General features: G+C 36.8%; 1 protein-coding gene across 2 annotated transcripts in view; it reads right to left on the reverse strand.

Moving 5' to 3' along the window:
• LPCAT2 (lysophosphatidylcholine acyltransferase 2) overlaps window positions 1–25,302 on the reverse strand; it is a 777,819-nt gene that overhangs the window by 458,243 nt on the left and 294,274 nt on the right. The gene's annotated exons all lie outside the window — the stretch shown is intronic.

The raw sequence follows: 25,302 nt of genomic DNA on the forward strand, positions 1-25,302 counted from the left end.
CCAACAACACTTTTTTATGTCATTATACCCAACCTTAAACCAATTTAAAGATCACTACCTAGTGATTGGAGGTGACTGGAATACATATCAAAACCCAGAAAAGGATAAATCTAATCTGACCAAATCACATAATAAACAAGCCACATTAGCCCTTAATGAACTCAAACAAGATTTCAAACTATATGACCCTTTTAAACATGGGAACAGATCAGATAAAACAGGGAAATTCACATTCTATTTGCAATGCCACAAAATGTGGTCAAGGATAGACTTCATCTTAATCTCTGACATATTCATTAACATGGACCCAACAATAACTATACATACCAGGTTCTTTTCAGATCACTCCAAAATCACACTGAACATTAACTGGGACAAAAATATATATTTAGAGAATAGGTGTCATAATTGGTCATTAAACCCTAATTTACTTTCCAAAATGGATGTAATAAAAGAAACAGAAGCAATACTAAAATAGCTCTTACAAATATCACTAACTCCCAAGTACCAACTGACATAGAATGGGCTGCAACCAAAGCACAAATCAGAGGATTGTTTATCAAAAAAGCAGCATACTATAAAAAAATACAACTGAAAGAGGAGCATATACTGAAAGGGAAAATAGAGCATCTTGAAAAAGAACTAATAAATAACCCTAAGAACCAAACAGAAGCAGAACTTTTAAAACTGCAAAGGGATCTATATATGTTAGAAACCAGGAACCTATCTTTCTATGAAGCCAGAATGTTAGCCACTTACACAGAAGAAGCTCAAATACCATCTAGAGCTCTGGCCAAAATTATCTGCCAACACAAAAATGCCTCCAATATATCAGAAATAAACTACAGAGACAAAAAATACACAAAAAATGAAGACATTATTAAAACATTTGAACAAATATACTCTCAAATATATGGAGCACAAATACTACAAACCTCAAAGGAAGATAGAACTCTTTTTCTTCAAAAACTGAAATTCCCTAAACACAATTTAGACCAACAAAAAAAACTAACTGAGCCGATATCCATCAGTGAAATTATTACAACAATCAAACACTTAAAAGTGCATAAGGCCTGGATGGGCTCACATCAGAATTTTACAAAGCATTTTCCCCCTTGATAGCCAAACTTCTATACTATACACTGAATTACATAAGAAACTATAAAATAAATGATATCCACTTTAATGCCTCTAAAACTATATTTATATTAAAAGAACACACAGACCCCAAAAACCCCGACAGCTACAGACCCATCTCCCTCTTAAATATAGATACTAAAATATTTACCTCTATACTTGCAAACAGAATGAAAAATCTGATAGAAAAAATCCTCTCCCCAGAACAATCCGGTTTTACACCACATAGTGACAATACATTAACATTAGATGCACTAATATCCTACGCTAACCAATACAATATCAACATCTACACAATGATAGGGTTAATCTAGAATTCTTACTCCAAATACTACCCTTCTTTAATATACCCAATAACTTTATTCAGATCATCCAAACAGTCTATAGCAACCCATACACATCTCTGTATATAAATAAAACTTGGTCAAATAGGATCCTAATAAAAAATGGAACAAGACAAGGATGCCCACTATCACCCTTCCTATTTAACCTATACCTAGAACCACTCTTTCTATACATTAAACAAAATACATATCACAATCCTCCATCAATACACAACTTCAAGATATACCTCACTGCATTTGCAGATGATCTGAACATATACTGCACTACTTCAAATTCAGATATAAACAAAATAATAGCTGCAATTGAACATTTCTCGACTATGTCTAACTACAAACTAAACCTTAATAAAACTAATATTTTCCCCCTAAAAACACCCAAACTCATCTCACTAATACCATTGTTAAACACATTAAAAATTAAAGAAGAAACTAAATACCTGGGAATCACCTTTTTCCAGAGGAACAAAGACTTCTACCAACACAATGTAAACCTTAAATGGCAAAATATAATGCAAGACTGCAAAAGATGGAACAACCTAAAACTACCATTCTTGGCCAAAGTATCAATAATCAAAATGAACATTTTACCTAGATTAATGTATATATTCATGACATCACAGACAATACATAATACAATCTTCAAACAAATTCATACCTTCCTAGCAAAATTTATATGGGAACCCAAAAAAAACAGAATCTCCTATCCAAAATTAACACTCCCCAAAAGCATAGGAGGACTAAATCTACCAGATTTTAAAATGTACTACTCGATCATTAACACTAACAGAATACTGAGAATAGCTGAACATAACCCGTCAATGGAAAATTGGTCTCCTCTCTGGGTGACAATATATTATAGATATTACTAAAGCTCTAGGTTTCAATCCCAAAGCACTTCCATTCCTGAAGCAGAAAGAAATACAAACTTATAACATTATAGAGCCCTTAAAACATTCTATCAACCTAGCGCAAAAACTCTTTCAATTCTTGAACCTTAGACATGCCATGACAATACTGTAACCCCCTTCATAAAAACCCAAATTTAAAAATAAACAATAAGATGCTGGACTTAGTCCCTTTTCCCAGACTAAAAGATAAAACAATCCAAGATATCTATCCCTACCTTAACTGTTCAATACAAGAAATGAGGACCAACTTAAACCTCCCTAAATCACACATAATAATCCTAAGACAAATCAAAGAACTGTGTTCCAGTTATCTCCAAAATATTACTATGACCAATAGTGACATAGAAACTTGTAGCAGGCTTTGGAAAACTATTATCACAACAAAGAAAACTATTACCAATTCATATAAAATGATAAATGAAATCAAATACCAGAAGGACCTCCTCTTCTCTAACTACTGGAGAAAAATTAAACCATCCATAGATGATCAGCAAATAAGCCAGGCAATCAATCTAACACTGAAGATTCTATCCCTCAAAAAGTTAGCATACACTCAGCTCATGAACAATAATAATGCTTATTTTACACCTGCAATCCTACACAAATTTAACACATCAAAATCACCTTTCTGCCCACACTGTAAGGATCAGATAGCTGACTTAATCCATGTATTTTGGAGCTGTAAATGTGTCTATAAACTCTGGAACTCTCTCAAGGTACAATTACAAAAAAATGGGTTATCAAACATCAACATTAACTTGGGAATTCACTCTGTTACACATTCTCCCACCCAACATCCCAAGAAAACAAGCAAATACACTTTTAACAATTTTCCTACTAATGAAACTGTATATAGCTTTTAAATGGCTACATACGATACATATCTCTTGGGAGGGTTTTAAACAAGTAGCTATACAACACCTTTTAGCTCATAAAATAGTAATAGATAAAAGAAACAAAAACATGAAATCCAGAGAAATTTGGGAACAAACCTTTAACATCATATTAGCATAATTCATCACACAGCAACTTAGAAATACACTATAATGGAACCAAAGAACACATACAAGTTCAGATATTAAATAATAACTTGGATATTACGAATGTATATACTGTCTATATAACTGTGGAATTAACAATGAAAGCATCTACGTACATAGTGTAAATAGATATGTTGTATGACCTATATCCTGTGGTATTTGACATCAATGTATAACATATGTATATGTGTGTATGTGTATGTATGTATATATGTGTGTATGTCTGTATATATATATATATATATATATATATATATATATATATATATATATCTCTATGTATGTGTATCTATGTATGTGTATGTATATATATATATATATATATATGCACACGGTCATGTTGTAAGATGGTTTTTATTTGTGACATTTATTAATGTAAAAATAAAAATAAAAATTATTAAAAAAAAAAAAAAGAAGAACTTTGATGCCTACTATGAAGGCTTGCTTTCCAAATGGCAGACGTTGAACTTAGAATATAGTTTTGGCTATATTCGGCTGCTTACTGACTTTTTTACACCTGTTGAGAAAGAACTAGCAGCTGCCATTGATGCTAAGAAACAATGTCTTCTTAACAATTATGATCATGACCTGTGCCTGATTGCCTTTGATGAAGTAGCCGACAGCATTTCTGTCTATGAAAATAGGCTTAAAATCAAAAGATGAAGAAATTGGCTCGTGACCAAAGAGATTTCTGTCAGGGATATGTTTTCACCTGGCCTTGTTCCAATGAAGTAAGGGGCAATGCTAATGGCAATGTTTTGTCTATGTCGGCTGGTGCACAAGCACCTTTATTAACTGCTAGTTTGACTTTTTCACCTGCAGTTTTAATTAGTGATCAGGTTCCTATGCAACAGCAAAGGCCTATTATGTCAGTTGAATCAGTTGATGCTGACTCTGTTTCACAGCAGCAAAAGATCAGAAGGAAGGTTGTTACACCGCAGAAGATTTTTTGGGATCTCAAACTTCCTTACCAATAAAACAAGTGAAAATGGGAGAACAGAACAGGGGAAGGAGTCCAAGCAGAGGGGGAAAAATAGGCCGGCAGCATTTTGAAGAGATGCCAGGTCAGAATTTAAAACGGATGTGGAATATGGCAGAGGGTCCCTGATTATTAACGTATCCAAAAAGGTACTGTCTCCAGCTGAAATTTTGCTACTTGAAAGAGGACTAACGTTTGTACCAGCTGAGAAGTCTGATTTTTCAGAAGTTGCTATAAGTTTGAAAATGTTTATTAGGAATGTTTCTCTTAAAATGTATTTTAATGATAGTAAAACTGTGAGCAGTGCTTCGCTTTTTAAAAAGCCTAGTGTGTTTCAGCCACCTATTGATCCAGTATTAGAAGTATTTGGCAAGAAATGTGAAAGCAAATTATTTACTTTACTATCTGATCCATCTTCTGGCTCTGTTAATGTAGCCGGGCGTGAGTGAATTATTTACTTTACTATCTGGTCCATCTTCTGGCTCTGTTAATGCAGCCGGGCATGAGCAAATTATTTACTTTACTATCTGGTCCATCTTCTGGCTCTGGTAATGTAGCCGGGCGTGAGCAAATTATTTACTTTACTATCTGGTCCATCTTCTGGCTCTGTTAATGTAGCAGGGCGTGAGCGAATTATTTACATTACTATCTGGTCCATCTTCTGGCTCTGTTACAGTAGCCAGGCGTGACTTCTACAATTTAACTAGGGAAGAAAAGGCTGTTGTACGAACTTTACAAAATGATGATACAATTAATATTAAGAAAGCAGACAAAAGTGGAGCTACTGTAATACTGGATCGTGAATTTTATGTTAATTCTGTTTTTTCCATGCTTAATGATTCTAATGTGTATGATAAACTCGACCATGACTATATATGGAATATACAATGTTTTATTTTCTTTACAGTTCCTGATTGTCTTGACAACTTTCTTATTACTGAGCAATTAGCACAGTATTTAAATGTTGAACACCCTATAATACCAGTTTTTCAGGGTCATCCTAAGGTGCACACAAATCCTGTTTCACCACCTCTTAGGCCCATTGTCTCAATTAGGAAATGGCTAACAGAGCCCTTTTCAATTTATATTGACAAGCAGCTGTACCCAATTCTTAAAAAAGTTACTACAGTCCTTTACACTAATGAATACTCTTCACCTTTATAGACTTATCCTTAAAAAACCAAAGACTATGTCATGACAATTTAAATATTTGTATATATGCATATAGTTACATCTCTTGATATTACCTATTACTATTTGAGTTATGCTTGTAATGAATACTGTTCTTTATATTACCAACAGCTGTTTAACTTTGGACTGTTGCAACTTTCTATATTGTATTTTGTATTTGTCTTGGAGCTTTTCTCCCTGGGCCTCTACTGAAAATGGACATGTATCCAGTTTGACTAGCCCAGTCAACAAATGTTAAATAAATAAATCAATAAAATAAATGATAATAAACATTTTCTTAGGGACTTATATCAGTTTACACAGGTTAATGCCTCTGATTTGGACAATTGCCTTCTAGTCATATTGGATGTTGAATCTTTGTTCACATTAATATAATAAAGTCATTCTTAACTAAATACAGTAAATACTCTGCTAAGCAAATTGATGTTATATGCCTTTTTCTTGAAGTTGTCCTTGAGAACAACATCTTTATGTTTCAGGATGGATGTTATTTACAGACAGTTGGAGTAGCTGTGGGCACTTCTTGTGCCAATAGCTACACCAACATGGAATTAGCTCAGTGGGAGGAGTAAATTTTTCTTAATAGTGTACACAAGGCCTCACTGTTGTTTTACAGGAGGTTTGTAGACGAAGTGTTTTTATTTTGGGGAGGGACTGAGATGCAGTTCCTAGCATGTGTTGATTATCTACACACTACCACATTGAGGACAGGAAGAAATGGAAACAGTTGATCTGCTGTGGCGACCCCTAACAGGAGCAGTCGAAAGAAGAAGACCACATAATTTCTAAAGTTTACTTCTCATGTTTCATCAACAGAAATTTATTTTCTTGATGTGCAAGTGACTAAAAACATGGCGGGAGATTCTGTAACTAGACTATACAGAACGCCATGAAGAAAAAACAATATTCTGAAGCGTGATAGTATGCATCCATCCCATGTATATAGGAATATTATGAACACTCAAGGGATGAGGATTTCCCGTCTAAATAATACAGAAGATGGTTTTAGTAATGACTTGGATAAACTGTCTACTGATTTTGCTTCTAGGGGCTGTAGTATGAGTGAGATCAGCACCATGAGGGATGATATAAAAGTTTTGAGGTTGACTTCAGCCCTTCCCTATTTTTCAGATGGGACAGTAGATGATCGCAATTCTGCTACCAGGAAATCTGATACTATGCCATTGGTTTTACCCTATGCTAGTGATTTTAGGAGGGTTAGACGTAGTGGATGCAAATTGGGGCATCTTAACTATAGATGATAGGATTAGAGACATAGTGGGTATTAAACCCAATCTTACTTATAAAAACAAGAAATCTCTTAAACATAGGCTGTGCTATAGGGATTCTAAATTTCTATTTAATAAAGTCTTGCTGCTGTTTCTGTTTAATAAAGTCGTAGTTCGTAGTATTGGAGGCTTCATTTTGTTACTTATTCTAAGTCGATGCATACAGAGTTGCCTGTTAAAGATCAGATTACTGGCACTCGACCTTGTGGGAGTTGTAGACACTGTCCCTCAATTGATACAGCGAATGTCTTCATACATCCTATATCTAGACAGAAGTTTATGTTTAATCTCTACGCACACTGTAGAACTAGAAATATTATTTATCTAGCTACATGCACAGTATGTGAAAGTTTCTACTTAGGGAAATCAAATAGAATGCTCTATGAACGTATTCGTGAGCATAAACATGCTATAAAAAGGGCTGATTTAACAAATGCCCTAGCTAAGCATGTTTTTGAATCAGGTTCCTCTCACTATTTTAAGTTTAAGGTGGTAGAAATTGTGTATAAAGGACTAAGAGGTAGTGATTTTGTTAATTTTACTGAAGAAAGGGAACTATATTGGATTTGTAAGTTGTGTGCAGATAGGAAGCCAGAGTTAAATGACAGGGTCTCTAAGGCTGGTCTTGAAATCTAGAGATTTACCTACATGATTAATAGATTGTTTCTATTGGCTGTGTAATAGTACATTAACTTGAATTATATGATGCTCTCTCATTCAGTCTGACGAAGAATCTTGTGTTTGAAAGCGCTTACTGTGTGGATTAAAACTGCCTTTATTCAGACAGCCTTGGTTGTTGGAGTTTCTTTTTGTTTTTACTATGAAAGCAATGTAACTGCATTTAAGTGAATGTCTAAGCACCTGGGCTGAGGTAGACAGGAGAAAGGCAAGCTGTGCATTGGCTGGAGCATCAGGAAGGTCTGACACCAACTGAGAAGCTTGGGAAGGTAATGCCAGAACATATTCTGACATGTGGGTCTGGTAGTTAATGGGTCTGAAAGCCAGGGTAGAAGAGGTATACACTTTCTTCCCCAATCTTTCCATCATTTTGCTATCCTTGTCTGAAGGGATCAGATTATTATAGGGAAGCAATTTAGAGGGTTTGTCTGCAGGGAGTGAGAGAGAGAGAGATAACTGCAGGATCTGCAGGGGAACATTTCAATAAGAATTTGCTGTCCTCAGGGACCATATAGAATCTGTCAGGGCTTTTTGGGGCTGGGGGTTGAGAATCTGGACTATTACACACTGAATGAAAGGCATCCAGAAAGGCAGTTAGGACAGGATGGATGGCTAAGGGAGAAGGCATTTCCATCTGCAATAGGTCATAGTATCTCTTTTTAACTTCTGATACTTGACTGCTTTCCCATTTAAAGTGATCTCTCATCCTGGAAACTGTTTGTCCAAAGGACAAATCTTCCTCTGGAGAATCCTCACTGTTCGATTCTAATTCTGGGGAAGCATTACCCAGAGGAGACTCAATTTGGGATGTGTAGATCAAGGATTCATCAGATGAAGAACAAGAATCTTTTTCCTCACCAGAGGCCTGATGTTTCTCCACTGATCTCCTTGAAATGGGAGAAGGAACAGGAATGGATGGAAGAGCTGATGATAGATTTAAATCTAGGAAGGCATTCAATATACTCTGGGAGAAGGCTTTCCAATCTAAAGAGGGATTCTGGGAAGAGGAAGATCCATTCTAGGTAGTGGAACAGTTGACATATGACTAGGTACTGTGTTGGGTATAGGGATTACTAGCACCGGAGGAGTTGGAGGTGCTGCAGGAACACCGCTCAGGACATCCTAGATAGTGGGCCACAATTCCTTCTTATTGCCCTGAATAGACATCTGCATTGCATCTGTGGACCTGTTAGTGGTGGCCTCCCTAACAGTTTCTGAAAAGGTACCCACTGCAGGTTGAGGACCAGTGATCAAACAGGCCTCCAGGCCTTCACTGGCCTTGAGAGGAACTTCTGATTCCAGAGGTGCAGCAGAAGATTTGGGCTTTACCTTTTTGGCCTTCTTTGGTGGCTTACTGGACAGACCCGCTGTGGCCTCCATACCAAAAGCTAACCTTTTTAGAAGTTGATTTTCGAGGTAAATGTTCAGCACTGACAAACAGCTCTGAAGTACATTGGGGTGAATGCCTGGCAAATGGCACAAGACTCACAATTGTGCTTGGATCCTAAGCAAAACAAACACTGATTGTGGTCATCTTTGTGTGGACTCTGATGTCCACAACTGCACTTGCCTTTCCTAGATGACATCAACCTCAAAACATGCAGCAGCAAAAAAAAAAAAAAAAGATAGATTTTTTTAATTTCCAGAGACAGTTTATCTGACAGATTGTAAGGAGGTGGGCCACATTATATTTGGTCATATGAATATACAATTGTTCAAAAAAAAAGATTGCATTCTGAAACTGAAAATAAATAGTCTTTAACAATAATGTCAATGTGTAAATACCAATCACAGGAGTTCATTTCTTCCTCTGCAATAAATAAACAGTAAAGATCAATGTCCACTTTCATACCTTTATTCACATCTTCTGCCAGGATGTGCATTGCTGTGTCCCTTTGCTCTATGGCGAGTGAAAGTATAAACAACAAGTACTCAGTCTTCATTATTCAAGTCTTTTATTCACCTGCAAATTTCCATTTCATTCTTCTGGTGTTCAAACAAACTTCTGTCATAGAAAACACGCTGTACTTTAGGAACAATACCTGGTAAATCATCACAGGATGCATAGGAGGCCTAGTCATATGACCCTTTAGAAGACACGTGTCAAAGTTCTTGCCACTCTTTTCCAGCATTTTATAGTGATCAATTCTCAAATGAAGCAGGGCTGTACATCATAACCCTGGTGTAAATTTGTATCAACCTATCCAATCAGCAAAACTAGTATTGAAAAGTTCACTGTTTGACCTGCAGTAGTGACTTATTCCACAGACTGAAAATATGTTGAGTACTGAATCCATCCCTTCAGAGTGTCTTGGTTATTTGTTGGTTCAGATTTAGATCCCTAGTGTGGGTGTTTGTAGAGCCACTGGTTCTGTGAAGAAACTGAAGGTCAAATAGGACTGGGTCTTTCCTGGCTCAAAAAGCCAATCACAGGCCACCTCAGAGCAGCTAGTAAGGAAAGTTGTGTTAATCTCTCAGGATACTTGAAGGATTTAAGACCAGTCATTTTCCTGGTTAGAAAACTTTGGGGTCTTTCCATTTGAAAAATACACTTGAATGTGTACATGTACCAAAGGAGTCGCTGTACTCAGTGATGGGTCTGATTAATGAAGAACACAGTGGTAGGGTGACTTCTTTGGATCTTGAAGATATTCCCTTGGAATTTAACTGGGTTGGGTAGAGAGACAGATATCCACATAAGTACTCACGTTTCTTATGATCATATCTCCCTGAAGAGGAGCACCACTTGTAACATATCAGGTGGGAACAGTCCTTTTGCTTGAAAGCTACTAAGAGCACTTTTTCGTGTTTAGCTTAAAACTGTTTTTGGTACACAAGGTATGTGCATATTCCAGACCTTGCTGGAGCCATTTAGCATCAGTAAATGAGTGGATTTTATCTATCTATCTATCTATCTATCTATCTATCTATCTATCTATCTAAAATTTGGTTATCACAAAAGTCCATCTGGGCCATAAAAGCCCATTTTCAGTGGAGGTCTAGGGAGAAAAGCTGCAAATAGACAATCATGTACAAATGTACTGCTGTATCTTTGTTTTATATAATGGCTAGATGGTTTAACTTCATATAGAGCAAGACACATCCAAGCATTTTAACCTCATACACAAAGTAATACACTCAAACATTCAGGGACAAACATAAAATAAAATTATTTTCTTCAGTAACATGGAAGATAGGTATTTACGTTCATAATACATGTTATTCATTAGTTTTTGCCTGTCATTTGATATGGAGATAGTTGATGAGTAGCCATACAACTATATTAGTAGACAGGAAGGATGGCAGAGAGATGAGGGAAGAGTGTAGGGGATGAGATTAGCTGAAAGTTAACAGTGCACAGCTTGCAGTCATCAACAAATCTGATCCAACACACTTCTGGGATATTGATTTATATGTCTGCAAAATAAATGCCAACCAGAAAAAGGTCCAGAACTGACTCCCAGAGGTTCCACTAGTTACAACTCCATGTTCATGGAATAGCTGCTCTGAAATCCAGTGGACAGTGTAGGAGTTTATATCGTCTGCCTAATTTTCCAATAAAACCAGCATGAGGGATAGTGTCAAAAGCCTTGATCAGGTCAAGATAAGCAACGTGCAGCTGTGATAACTGTCTACATCCTCTGTAACTCTCTTCAAAGAAGCTTACTAGTTTTAGAAGACTTGTCCTTTATAAAACCAGACTGATTGGAGTCCAAATCAATTAAATGTGTTGTGTTTGTATAAATGAGCTCTTCTATGGTATGTTCAATGACTTTCCATATAGGACTGATGAGGCTGATGGGCCTATAATTACACAGGCCTGTAAATGGGCCACTCTTGTACAGGAGTGTCACAGCTGTTTTCCAAGTATCAGGCACAAACCGTGGAGGGAATGAAGTCGAACAGAATAAGAGGCTCACAGGGTGCATATGTGGTACTGATGGGAATGTAGCCTGGTATGTTGTCTGGTCCCACAAAATAATTATTTTAGCCTTTGACAGGGATTTAAGATGTGTTCTAAGGTAAGGTGATTTTAGAAGAAAATAAACATTCAGGAAATTGAGGTATGAATGTGAGTAGCTTGGGTAAAGTTAGCACTAAATTTGTCTTCTAATACACTGACTATATCCTTGGGATCGGAATGTATGGATGATCTCAATGCACTGCTGAACATTATTCAACTAACATGAAGCAACAAGGTGAAATAAGCTTGAAAATACAAGCTGAAATGAAAAACAAATAGACACGTTTATTCAAAGTATCCAAACATCCCCGGGCCTCTACTGAAAACTGACATATATCCAGTTAGACTAGCCCGGTCAACAAATGTAAAATAAATAAATAAATAAAAGTTAAGCACTTTCATCAAATTAGGATTCTGGACTTCTTAAGAACTGACTAACCAAGTTTTGTGATTTTTGGTTCCCTTTGTGTGCACTCTTTCCAGCCTTTTTGGTTATTATCCCATAATTTCCTAACAAGACAAAATAAACATTTCTAGTTTCCTTTGGCATGCTTAGAAACCTTATGTTCATACTCCACTTCATATTTGAATATGCTTTTAACTTCCTTGCTAGTATACCTCAGTGTAGTCCTGAGATGGGGGATGGGGAGGGGAGGGATGGGATAATACTTTTCATTATCTTTCCATGCTGCTATATAATTTATTTATATGGGAGTTCCATCAGACAGGTTTATTCCTGAAGTTACCATCATGGGAGGACTTCTAAGATGGCTGTAAAATGAGTAGCAGCTTAATTTCAGCTCTCCCAGTGTGAAAACAGAAACTCAGAAAAGAAGCCCAGTGAATTTCTCTTTTGGGGTAAATTTCAGTTACTGGCTGGTAACTGCATTGCCTAGATGCCAGCAAAGAAGAAATTTAGAGAACCTCAAAGAAAATCAACCACAAAAGGTGAGGAATAAACACTGGCTGGGAAGAATCCTACAACTGTTCAGCAAAAAGTAGTTTAAGCTCCAGCTTTGGCACAAGACATGGCTTCTAGTATTCTAGAAGAAAAAAGAAGTCAAATGTGCTCGGAGCTGATTAAGATAAATGGAACATTGAAAAAGTATATCAACTCAAATACCAAAATTCTGGAAAAATGGAAGCAGCTTAAAACAGGTATTCAGATGAGCTGATACTGCAAAAATCAAAGGTCAATATGTAGAAAAGGCAAGATGAGTATGAGACTATGCAACAAGCGATGTTTCAAAAATGGTTGAATTAGAGGACAGAGCATGTAGGGGAAACCTGAGACTTTCTGCTGTACCAGAGAAACTGGAAGGAATAGACTGCATTAATTTTATGAAAGCACAAATAAACAATTGGATTGGCACTCCACAGCAGGAGTTGTTAGTTTAAACGGCACATCGTGTGTATGCTCCAAACCTGGCTATAAGAAAGCAACCTATACCTTTAATAGTAAAGTTGCAATCCAACCAACAGAAAGAGTTGAATCTGACACAACAGTGACAGAAGAACAAAGTACTAAAAGTGGGAGACAGTAGAGTATTTGTGGAAAATAATTTCTCACTGTACACCAGGCAGAAGAGGAATACATTTATTACAGCAATCAGGGAATGTTGGCAGGCAGGCCTGAGCTTTAAACGGCTGCATCAGCTATGATCAGAAGTTTTTTTTCCTGGTGGTTCAAAGTCTTTTTTTTTATGCAAAACATGTCGAACAAAAAGTGAGCTATAAAATAGGAGGGGATTGCTTCTTATTTTTCTGATAATAAATCTGAGAGAGACTACGCCAGTGAAACATTTTCTAATCTTCAAAAGGAAAATGCTGGAGAAAGAGAGCAAAGCACATGATTTGACCAGAAGAACCATGAGTACATTAGAAAAGAACCAGAAACTGGAGCTGGATGGAGATTAACAAGAAGAAAAAAAAACAACTCAGAAATTAATGAATAAATGTAGGATTATAAACCATCAGTCACATTTGTGAAATTTGGTGAAACAAGAAAACCTGGAAATATCAGACTTTTTTGACTTTGTTAAACTTGTAGGGGACTCCAAAGCATATGCCCTACTTCATGTCATTAATGTTTGGTAGAACATTAGTGAGAAGGGAAGAGGAAAGAAAGAGGAAACTATAAGTAAAGCAAATTTTGTTTCTAACAGTATTATAGTAAAATATGACATATTCTGCATGTTATACAGTGAAGCATTTTCAGTTATTCTGTGCGTTACAGAGATCCTAAAGTAAACAGGTGCCCTTCTTTCCCATCTTCTTTCTTTCTTCTTGTGCAAAGTAATCCCCAGTGAAACAGTCGGCCCACAGAATAAACCACTGTTTGCCAAAATCAGCTGCAACCAGTGGTCAAAGAAGGCTCTAAGGTCAACAGAGACCAGGCTGAAGACCTGGAAGTTGACTGGAGAGAAGGTACAACAGTTTAAAAATTGCTTAGGGCTCTAGCACCCCAAGAAGAGGAGGAGGAGGAAATAAGTGGCGTTGAAGAAGAATGGCAGTGGCTTAAAACAACATTTGTGAGGACTACAGAACAGAAATGTGCCTGAGCCTGGTATGGAAATTAGGTACATAAGGAAAGCTGGTGGTGGAATGCAGAAGTCCAAGAAGTCATCAAAAGAAAGGACTGCAGGAAAAAGTTAGAAATAGAAAAGACCGACCAGGCTAGGAAGGAATGACTAACAAAGAATCTAAGAAATGAGTTGCAATAGCAAAGAAAAGGTAATCGGGGCATTTTACTAGCTTCTGGAAAGTAACTCAGTAGATGGCACAAAGAAACAATATCAAGTTGCAAGGCAAAGACAGACAGATAAAGAAGATAGTCAAATACCCTTCATAAGGCATGCCAGCAGCAACTTGCTCACCAGTTCACAGGACATCAAAGGCAAATGGAAGGAATATTTCCAGCAGCTTTTGAATGAAGAAAACCCCACAGAAGCTGTACTGCCCCCAAAACAGTCTATGATGAGAGAAGAAGAGGATCCCACCCTAGAAGAATTAAGAATAGCATGAAGGAAAATGAAGTCAGGGAAAGCAGCAGGCTCAGATGAGGTCACAGCAGATATGATAATGATGTTGGGTGAGATAGGGGAGAAATAACTCGTGATGGTACGCATAACAGTGTGGAGAGAAAGGTGTATCCCAGATGACTGGAGAATAAGCATACTCATGCCAGCGTACAAGAACAAAGGGGACATCCACAACTGTGGGCAGCACAGAGGCATCAAACTCCTATCACATTGCATGAAAGTTCTGGAGAGGGTGATTGATAAATGGATATGCAGAGTAGCAGAATGTAAGATGGGAGATGAGCAGTTTGGATTCAGATCAGGATTCTGACCTGATGTTAGCAAGTGAGACAGACAGGTGAGGTGACGATAGAGATGAGGGAAGAGTCCAACTGGGCATTCTTAGTCTTGGAAAAAGCATAAGACAACCTCCAAAGAAGGCTGATCTGGGTAGTACTGTGGTGGTTCGAAGTCCCAGAAACACTGGGAGAATTAGCGAGGCTATGTACAAGGACCCAATGACTCAAGTACGAAAACTGTTCAGCCTCACAGAAAGGTTCCCAGTGGGAGTGAGTGTACACCAGGGTTTAGCTCTGAGCCCACTGCCTTTCATACTGGTGAAGGACTACATAAGCAAACAGGATGAAGGGGACAGATCAACAACATTGCTGTATGTAGATGATGTGGCATTACATGCAGACTCTAAGCAAGAACTTCAGGAAAGGATAGGGGAATGGAATGCAAAACTGAAGGCATATGGGATGAAACTAACCACAGATAAGACAGTGGTAATGGCAGCAAACTGTAGAAATCAGAAGAAGCTGAGAATTGAGATAGAAGGGAAGACAGTGGAACAGGTAAATAGCTTCAAGTATGTAGGAGGGGGGTTGAGAAAAAGGAAAGTCTGAATGAATAGGTCAAAGCTAGGATCAGAGGGGCTGCAGACAACTGGCACAGAGTCTCAAATGTAGTCTATGACAGATGAATGTCAAATAAGCTGAAAAGTAAGGAGTACAAGACAGTGGTGTGACCAGTACTACTGCATGGTACAGAAACCGGGGTAGTAAAAGCAGAACAGATGAAGAAGCTAGAGGTGATGGAAATGAAGTGCCTGAGAAGGGTGGTACGATGCACATTGTAGGACAGATGAAGAAATGAGGACATAAGAGCAGAAGCCAAAGTAGCTCCAATTGCAGAAAACATCAAAGAGAACAGATTACTGTGGTTTGCATACAGGGTCAGAAAAGCAGAAGACAATCTGGTGAAGAAGAGTTGGGACAGAGAGGAAGAAGATAAGAGGAAATGAGGATATCCAGCTAAGAGTTGGATGGACTGTGTGAAAGAAGATCTGCAACAGTAAAGCATGAATGTTAACGAAGGCAGAAGTGTGGCATTGAATTGAAAGAGATGGTGACAGTTATATGACACCTCGACCTCATGTAAAAAATGGGAAAAAAGGGAACTGATGATGATGATTTATTTCTTCTTGTTTAGTTTTAAGACATGTAGGCACTGCAGTGTAAAAAGATAAAAAAACCTGGACAAAAGTATGCTTAAGATAATAGGCTGTAATCTTAGGTTGCTGAGTTGAGGGACAGGTTTTAAACAGAGCAAGATATAAGTACAATTGATACACTTTTTCTTACTTTTGCAGAGGCGAATGATGGGATTAAGGCCCTTGACTTGATTTAACAACACGTTTTAAGTAGAAGCAAATAAATAAAAGAACACTGATTGTAATGAAATGTTTTCCTTTAGAAAATACATTTTCACAGTGCAACATGAGAAGCTTGTAGCTGAAGACAATTGTGTATCTGGTTCTCATGTTTCTATTGAGACAAGCTGACAAGAGGGCAATAAAAACAGAATTGTTGTTCTTTCAATAGCTAAAAGATAATGTTTTCTGAAAGTATTCAAGTTGTTTTCTACATCTGGGAGAGGATTAAAGATAAGACAAAAAAGACAGCACTTAATGTAAGCAGAAGCATAGGTTGTAACATGTGTCTTAGCATGAATAACCTTCATTAAAGCCTGTGAGTATAGCTGTCAATCTGGGACAATTGTTCCTATTAGGAGGGTTAAACTTCATTATTTGAAAATATACATAGTTTTTGTGTGTTTGTATTAACTTAATAGGCTCTGGGGGCATTTTTCCCTTTGTTTGAGGGTTTTCATTAAAATGAAAAGTCTTGCATGATGTAACATATGTTTAAATGGATATGACAAGAAACAGCTGTATAAAATATTAACCTGCCAGGCATTTATCTATGAATGTAACACAAAAGCTGAAACTAAACATTAAAAAAGCTGTTATACATAACAGGTGGGAATAATAACTTCTTATCATAATGGCAACATTCTTACCATAATGGCAACACATTCCATATTATCTCTGAATGTGAATGGTCTTGCAGCTATATACAAAACAGAAAGAGTAGTTAACCATATTAAGAAATCTGAAGTGCAAATTGCTGTGCTACAGGAGACCCATTTGTTAAGAACTGAGCTTGTGAATTTGATAAAAGATTTCAGGATGGTTATTCAGTGAAATACCTGGGATAAAGGAAAAGGGGAGTACTTATATCAATTTCTAGAGGAGCTCCAACAGTGATAGTTGTTGCCAAGTTTATGGAGTCTATAACAAGGAAAACAACCAGAGATCCAGTAGAGGTATTAGAAATATTTTGAAAAGTTTACAAAAATCTGTATAATGCAGAGAATGTGGAAATCAAGAAAAGGTACAAATGAAAATTTTTATCGAATAATTAAATATGCCAAGGTGGGAGGTAGATGAGGCTCAATTATTAACAGCTAGGATAAATGGAGATGTGATAAAAATGGTGATGTATAACTAACCTACAGGAAAGTCTCCATAAATAAGATGCTATTCCCGTTGGAAGCTAGGAGGGTAGAAAGTGATACAGATCTGTTTAACAGTATTTTGAAAGAAGAAGCACCAACATCCTGGAAGAAAGCTGTGGTGGCTGCAATATTTAGAGATGGTAAAGACCAATTGGATACAATTACATACAGGCCCATTTCAATTCTAAACCATAATTATCAAGTGTTTATGTTTATAATGGATACAAGAATAGCACAGGTGATGCCAACATTGACAGATATGGATCAATGTGGTTTTGTCGAGGGGAGGAAAACATTTGACAACATTAATTGAACAAGAATGATCCAGAGGGAAGCAGAATGTTAGAAAATGCCACTGTTGTTGGTAAGTCTTGATGCATAGAAAGCATTGAACAGAGTAATCTGGGATTTTAGGAGTGTGGCAATGGTAGCATTTGTATTCCCTGTAAATAATAAGGCTAATTAGAAGGATAAATGTGGGATTGAAGGAAAAAAAATTAAATGTGGGGGGTCCTTTCTGACAAGTTCTGTTTGAAAAGAGGAACCAGGCAGGGGTGTCCTCTTTCCCATTTACCTGTGTTATATTTAAGACCACTAGCATAGAAAATTAGGGACTCAGAAATTTAAGGACATAATTTGTAGGGTTATCAAGAAAAGTTGGCTTTATTTGCAGATGATAATATTTTGTACCTGAAAAAAACAGAAAATGGGATACAAAATTAATGCAGATAAAACAAAGGCAATAGCTTCAAACTATGTACTTGCACATGAATTGGTTCAACAATACCCATATTTATGGAAACATGATAAAATTAAGTACTTAGGAGTATGGGGTTAAAAGGATTCTGTAATGGATGCTAAGGATATTTGAGAAGAGACTTATCAAAAGATAATATAAAAACTGAGAATCTGGAAGCTCTGTTTTATGGATATGGATAACAAGTTCCAAGCAGTAAAAATGTCTGTAGTCCCTTTAGTTTTATACACAGGTCAGGAATATTTGTAGCAACCAGAGAAGTTGCGGATAGTAATCAATAAAGAGTTGATGGATTTTATCTTGGAGGAGAAGAAGGCAAGAGACAAATATAAGTTGATCCTAACAATAGAACGAGGTAGTTTTTGATAACAACATATGAAGCTGTATTTCAGAGCTACACAGTTAAGTCTCCTATATATACCACACTCAGAAAGATATAATTCAAAGTGGAAAGGGATGATGACAATGAAACGTGGGGGGGGGGCTCAAGACATAAGGAGACACTGGGATTTTGGATGCAGATCCTTTAGGAGAATAACAAGAACCATACAGAATATTATACTCATAAAAAAGAAGAAAGTATTCTAAGAACTAAGCCACTATGGGAACAGAGAAAGGAGATTCTGCCAATAGGGGTGTCTGCAATTAGGCATACAGAGAATAGGCAAGAGGTGGCTAGAATTTACTGAAAAAATGGCAAAGTTATCAAGGTATTGGGAGCAAATAACTGGAGAAGGAATGGTAATAGAGTGGAAAGAGGCCGCAAATACATTTGGACTGCAGGATAGAGATTGCCTTCCCTATCAAGGACTGATATCAGAGTATAGCCAAAGAGAAAGAAATAGGGGGATCTTAACTGAAACGCCACCAATGGTAGAGTTTTTCTTAGAATGTAGAACATACACTACTGTTAAAAAGCGGGTTGTTAGTAGGATATATAAATATTGAAGGACAGCTATATGAATCAATCAGAGGAGGTTAGAAAGGAATGAAGAGAGAGACTAGATAAGCAAGTAACAAATAAACAATGGGAGGATATATGCATGGCTCCAAAATATGCAATAATGTTTAGACAATTTAGGATTTTTGCTTGGAAATGTTTGAATAGGGGTTTTTAGACCACAAGTGGTCTCTAAAGAATTTTTCCACAAGTCGATTGCAAATGTTGGAGGTGTGATGGGGAAGAAAGAGACAATTGTAAACATAATTTTTGGGAGTGTAATGAGTTGGCATACTATAAACAATCCTCTGCAGACTACTCTATTAGAAATACTGGGTGAGCAAATTGGTGTAATTAGGGAAATTAGTTTTTTTTGAGTTATGATAGAGAATCAGAATTACCTAGACATAGTAAGGCCTTGCTGAGTTTAACTCTGGTGGCTACCAAAAAAGCAATAGAAACTGGAAATCAAAATCTAAACCAACAGTACTAGAAGTGGTGAATACAGTAACAGAAATGAAAGAACTGGAAGTGGGATCTTTAGAAAACAGTAGGCGCAAATTACATAGAAAAATTTGGAATTGTGGGAACAATGCATGCAGAATAATGTTTTGGAGGAGTGAGGTTTAAGGGATGACAGGAATTGAATGAGCTATGTAATTTTCAATAGACAATGGCTGTGTGGAAGATCATATGCGATGTACAATGTTTGCAACTGAAATATGTCAAAATGGTTTGTTTCCATTTATTAAATGCATGTTGTGTATGTCAAAAGTAGTAATTCAATAAAGATGTTTCTTGCTTAACAAAATGAATTTGCCATCATATTTTGGTGGCCATGTATTGACTTTTCTATGCAACTCTTCAGGTATTGGTAAAAGCTGGAAGTGAATGCAGTAACCCTCTCAGCTGGGTCCATTTGAGGGGATTGTGGAGAATTCTACATAGGTCTTCTACAAGCTGAAATGCATTTGCCTTGAAATGCATTTGCCTTGGAGAAGTCCCTGGAGACCGTTACATTTAGTGGTGGGGTGGCCTAATCAGATTTAACACGCAGAGTAGCATATATGCAGGGAGTAAGGAAAAAGCCAAAGATATTAGAGCTTCTAGTGAGTTGCTTTGCTATTTGTTATAGTACACGGTATTAACAAAGTCTAAGAAATGCAAAGCATTTCAATGTTCCTTTACTGTTTGCAGTCACCTTCTACTCCAGCATAAAGACCCAAGCTGTGCTTGATTATTTAAGTGTCTTCACAGTACAATACTGCATACAGAGATATTTTACCATATTTTCTAGAAGCCAGTTATTTTTACGGCTCATTAAAATAAGACTTGAGATGGACTTCCCCTGTAATAACCATTACTTGACCTCTGGATGCTTTCATCAAAATCTCTACATATGGTCACATGGATTCAACAGTTTCACACTCTAACTATATGAGGTACCCGATGAAGATGCTTGTGATCCACATCAAAATGTTAAACAGACATGGCTTCTAAACTGAAATGTAAAAAATGTGGAAAAGCAGCAGGTGTTACTATTCTGGCCAAGTTCAATGCATGGTCTTCTAAGTCACCTATACTGTACCATGCACCACTGATTTTTATCCCCACTACCTGCGTGGCACTTTAATGTACAAAATACTGTGATGTTAAGCATATCAGTCCAAGATAAAGCTATCAAAGTTAATGTTCCCCACAGTGAGAACAACTTTTCCAAGTCACCCTTGAAATGATTTACAAAGCGTAAATAATCACTACATTTTTGAATCCTCCATACTCTGCAATCATCAAAATGCTACCCCTGAGGCTCTGTTTGTAAACACGGTAATTATCATCAAAAGCAGGACATCTTCTAGCATGAGAGATTGATTGCATTTATTGATATAAACTGCTCAAGGAGATCATTATCATTGGGACCATCATTAGAAACACACCAGTTAACATCAGAGATAAATGGGCAATGGAATGCTGAAAATGTTATCAAAATGATAGATCTCTAACAATATCCTGTTAAATGTTTGAAAACTGTATCCATTTTTGCAGTAATGATTATAATTAAAATTTACAATGAGAAATACATGCATAAGCAAAAACATACAAGGAGAATATGATTCATCTTATACATGCTTAATAAAAGACACATTAACAAACTTAAAATACATATATTGGGAAAGTAGTATTGTGACAGATAGGAGAAGAGGAAAGGAAGGACTAGTATGTAGGCAAGTCTTAAGTATAGTGTGGAGTCTAGTCAGATAAATAATGGGGAAAGGACAAGATAAGTGGATGTAAGATATAGGTGAGAGTGGGCTGATACAGTAAATAGGGTTAAGAAAGAGGTGCTCTTTACTGAAATGGAAGGAAAAAACAAGTAATCTCCGTAGTATCCCCAAAGTCTCAAATAACCCACTAAACAAGTAGAGTGGGTCCAAAAACACAGTGTAGAAAACTTCTCTGTGTGGAAGATTTTCAATCCATATACATCTAGTTAATAACTGTATATTAATCAGATCAGATAATGGTAGCAGAAGTAGTGAACTTAAACTCATCCTAAGTCAAAAAAATAATAAAAAATAAATAATTTGAAATATTGTACAGAATTACTAAGTATTCAAATGTAATGAAAAAAACACAACTAGCAGTAGTTGTAAAATGGTTTACTATCCCCAAAAAGACATCTGGTACCTTGGCCTTTCACCTTCAAGGATACAAATGTAAGTGCACATAAACAGTAAATACACCAGGTGAACCCCTCACACTTTAAACAATCAATTACAATTAATTAGTTCTTAAAGTGCACAAAACCATGCTGCATCATAATGACTGTTGTAATTTCAATGAAACATTACCAAATAATATTTATATATCAAATAATGTTCAAAATGCTATAAATTATTAATATAAATGTTACAAATACATTGAACATTAAGCATTAAACATTAAACAATGTGAAATAATCCATGTTGAACCCTTCTGAAAGAATCATGAACATTTAATATTAAATTAACTTCTAAGTTTAGCCCCCTAGGGAACAATGCAGCAAAATTTTAAATCATCTTACTTTCTAATGAATTCAACTTCTGGTTTAAATCACGTCCTCTAGATAATACTGGCCTGGCCAAAATGCTAAAGAAAAAAGAACTGTCATCCCCTCCATGTGTACTACAGAAATGTTCACCAACTGGACTTCTAAAATTTCTATTGCAGATTTGGCTGTTGGCTTTTACAATGTATTCGAAAGTAATCCAAGCTGGTATTGGAAAGAGACGGCCTACCCTGCTTGGATTACTTCTGAATACTTAGTAATTCTGTACAATATTTCAAATTATAGATTTTTTATTATTTTTTTTTGGCTTAGGATGAGTTTAAGTTCATCACTTCTACTACTGTTATCTGATCTGATTAATAAACAGTGATAAACTAGACATATACGGATTGAAAATCTTCCACACATAGATGTTTCTTACACAGAAATGATAGTAAAACATACAAGCAAGAGAGTATAAGATGAAAGAAAAGGAGACAGTGGTTTTGAGGGGGAAGAAAGGCGGGGGAGGAGTTACTTCAAGTAAGATCTTTACAGGGGGCAGATCGAGGAGTTGAGTAGGTATTCCTTTAGGGCCAGCTTGAAATTGGGAGAGTTTTGGTATGATATGATATAGACAGGGAGTTTGTTTCGGGAGGTAGAGACTGAGTGACTATAAAGACTTTTTCCTATGGATTTATTAGGTTTGGAAACTTAGAGGAGGTGTTGGTCAGAGCTACAAAGTTCCTGATTCTTGTGTAAGGAGTTTTTTTTTATTTCTGTACAGAAATCCTAGTTTCTGGTGGGCCCTTTTGATGCAGTTGTTGATGTGGAAGTCAATTTTTAGTTTGTCATCTATAAGTATACCGAGAAGTTTAGCAGGAGACTCGATATGAATACTTGTGTTGTTTAGTGAAGAGACTGAGAAGGAAGATTTAAGGTGCTGGAGGGGCTTGGGAAGGAAAAGAAGTTTAGTTTTATTGGGGTTAAGCAGAAGTTGGTTAATAGTGAGCCATCTTTCAACAGAGTGTAGTGTGTCTTATGTGAGCGTATGCAGGTGGGATAGATTGTCAGAGGTAAGGATGATCGTAGAGTTATCTGTATATTGTATGAGTGTAGAGTGACAGCAGGACTGGAAGAGATTAGTAAAAATGTTAAATAAAAGGGGACCCAAGATAGAGTCCTGGGGGATTCCACTAAGAGTGGGAAGGAATGGAGAAGTAGCTGACATCAATTTGACAGACTGAGCTCTATTTGTTAAGTATGAAGAGAACCAGTTAAGAGTGGAGGTAAATAGGTTGAAGGAGGCACATTTGGAGAGCAGGAGGTTATGGGAAGCAGTGTCAAAAGCCTTAGAGGGATCATGGAAGAGGGACAACACTAGTTTGTTGTTACTGAGAGAAGTGGAGATGGAGTTAGTAGAGGACAGTAGTGCATTCATGCATCAAAACTTCATTTTTTGCATCTAACGTCACAATGAAAAACACAATCTTTCTTTCTGTTCTCATCATGTCAAATTACTGTATAGCTCTGAGCACTCTATTATAATGATTTTTAAAGAATACTTGCTTTATTTTGTGCTCCTAAGGAATCATTACATTAAATTCCCTTTGTTAAGTTTACCTTTAAGAGACTATATCATACATGCACAGTTCTCCTTTCTCTAACTAACCTGTCCAAAGCATCATGCAGTTTTTTCACTTGTTTGTGGGTGCAGAAATCCATTGCTCATCTAGTTCTTGTCGTAGCACCTTAACTGACTTCAGTGAGCCCAAATACTGATTTGGTTACCACATGTCACAAATGCTATTTCCATTCTTGTAATGGTCCATTTCCAGTTTCCTAATATGATACCTTCATTCTCTGCCACATTTACACATATTCAAAAAGATGCTACCCCTTCTTACTGAAGCACCAAATACTGTCAAGGTAGTCTTAAGAACTACAGTTCTGATGATCAGTTTTTTCTCCCAGGTATTAAATGCAAGTGACTGTAGTCAGTCATGACTGCTGCTTATAAACTCACTTGTGAGCTCCAAATAACCCAACATTTATTCCTTCTTATGATCTGTCACTCAGAAACATCTACCCCTTCACAATACCTCATGTGTATTCATGAGTATGTTTATATAGCAAAATATGATGACAGTCAAGAAAAATCCACAGACAAGCTTCTCAGCTATATAACTCATTTACTTATTCAGGCATCGTACTCACAGAGCCAGTTTTGTAAACTTTTACTTGGTTGCGGGAGTTTGGACTGCTATCTTCCACATTATTTCAGTTCAACTAGGAAAAACATCCTACAGAAATCCTACAATACTAGCACCCTGTACATTTTTTCTGTATACCAGGGGCCCTCATATGCAAGCTTTTGCTTGTCTTATTTAGACAAGTTTGCCGTTCTGGTGCAATTTCACTTTCCAGGTATAAATGTATTCGTTTTCCATTCCATCACTGTACATGCTCTTCTCTCAGTGGTACATTAAACTAGGTTTCTTCTGTTGTCTCATAGAGCTTCTAAATCCACAAACATGAAATTCATAGATAAAGAATTACAGTGCCTTATGCTTCTTCTCTTCTAATTATTTATTTTATTTTACTTTTATTTAACATTTGTTGACCGGGAAAGACAGACTAGGACAGAGCTTATTTTCAGCGGAGGCCCGGGGAGAAACACTCCAGATGCATGTCTTTGGATTGTGCGAGGAAACCGGAATACCTGGAGGAAACCCACATGAATGTAGGGAGAACATGCAAACTCCACACAGAAGGCACCCCAGCAGAGAATCAAACCGGAGAACCTCTTGCTGTGAGGCGATAACTATTAACCGCTGCACCACTGCACCATCCATTGAGTTATATATAATACTATAACCAGCACTCCTGTTTTTTTCTACATTTATCATACATCTATGTCTCCCCTCCCATTTTGACAATGAATGCTATTGGTAATGCTTAAACACTAGAACATTGTTGAGTGTGTTCTTGTTTCACTGCTAATCATGTATGAAAAAGAATTACCAGGTGTAACTACCTCATTTTAGCACCACTGTCATTCTCAGGCTTGAAGTGTTATTTATTCTTTCCTTATATAGCCTTATATACAGATAATATCAATAAATGAAGCTCTGTAGGTGTGATTAGCCCGGTTGGTGTCTCAGT

This window comes from Protopterus annectens, chromosome 8.part1 (assembly GCF_019279795.1).
Source record: "Protopterus annectens isolate FY-2018-M chromosome 8.part1, PAN1.0, whole genome shotgun sequence".
NCBI classification, from domain to species: domain Eukaryota; kingdom Metazoa; phylum Chordata; order Ceratodontiformes; family Protopteridae; genus Protopterus; species Protopterus annectens.